Here is a 1,623-nt window from a genome sequence, read left to right as displayed (position 1 = left end):
AGCGTCGGAGGATAAGTTTACGAACTACTTACAATTTTTGTGAGACGCTGCGTTCAATCATGTAAAAACAAAAGTAAATGAGTATATGCATATATACGTACAGGTATGTGCATACCGACATCCACCTGTATGTATAGGTGCATATCTGGGTACAGGACATTGCAAACAAACGTAGACGAGAACACACGAGCCACATAGAGAACATTCTACTTCATCAGCTACCCACGTTTTAACACCGGCATTTCGACGAGCTTCGGGCAGGACGCAACGTTAAAACGGCTCGTCCCATGGATCGCAGATTAAATCTGTATACGCAAATTAAATCTAGCCATGGAGGAATGTAGTGGCGGACAAAAAACAAGACAGACTTTCTCTGTTCGTTTCCCTGCCTTATTTTTTAAAGCTGGCTGTATTTTATGGTGCGTGAGGGCACATGGCTTAGCGTTTAGGGTGTTGCACGCACGCTCACGAGATCGTAGTTTCAATTCCTAGACCGGGTAGTGCGTTGTTCTCTGCGATCACTTCGACACGTGACGTGTGGGTACATAATGCATTTGCACAGGCAACGTCGAATTGATGGACATAGTGAACTCATATTCGGCACAAATATCTGATCACTTTATTTAAAATTAGCCACATGAGCTGTACAAAGGGGACGATAACAAGACAATACAAAGAGGGGGTCCAAGAGCGAAAGAGGGGGGTGGGTTCCTCTTTTGCTCCTTCCCTTTTCCCCTCTCTCCCTCTTTCTCTTTAATCACGCAAAAGCGTTAGCGACGAGCTAAGCAACGCAATGACAAGCAGAATTATTATTATTATTATTCACAGAAAACATAAAAAATGTAAGCATCTATAAATAATGACTTCATTTAATAACTATCGAATAATTATGTATAAGCAGGACGCTGGGAAATTTAATCGACTAGTCTCCCTCCCACCAAATTGCAGGCTTTGTGCCTATAGTAGAAAGGATTCTTCTTCTTCTTCTTCTTCTTACTATTATTATTATCATTTACTTTTAACTTGCCTGTTTGTTTCAATCACTTGCCGAGACACACTCACCGTCCTGGGGCGAGTGAAGGATAAGAGTTGTTACAGTATGACTGAAAGCTTGCGGAGGGGAAGTGGCACGGACAGTAGCGAAAAATCTTCATGCAATACAACACTGACATTTAAATTGATAGGGTTTTTCTAAGGATGTGGGCAATACTTGTTAGCACAATTTTTGGGATTCCTGTGAGACATGGTTCTCCCGGGATATTTTCTATGCGTTTTTGACATCCCTTTCTTATACCACAATAACCCACAATAACAGGGCACCCATAATAACAGGAACAGTTCTCACTTTAAGATCCTATATTTTTTTGTATTTCACTTTTCAGGTCCTTATATTTACTTAATTTGTCAAATTCCGTTACAGATATATTCTTATCAAGGAGAACACTTACATCTATTAGTCTATAAATATTTTCTTCCTAATCTTTAATGACAATGTCTGGTCGATTAGACTGGATCGTTCCGTCGGTGTTGACTGGAAAATCCCAGAGGATAGTGACATATTTTACCTTCAACGACTGGCTCAGGATATTGTTCATACCAGTAAGCAGGAGCGTTGATTGTGTA

Source organism: Octopus bimaculoides, chromosome 26 (genome assembly GCF_001194135.2).
Source record: "Octopus bimaculoides isolate UCB-OBI-ISO-001 chromosome 26, ASM119413v2, whole genome shotgun sequence".
Lineage (NCBI taxonomy): Eukaryota > Metazoa > Mollusca > Cephalopoda > Octopoda > Octopodidae > Octopus > Octopus bimaculoides.
Note: the sequence above shows the minus strand (reverse complement) of the source record.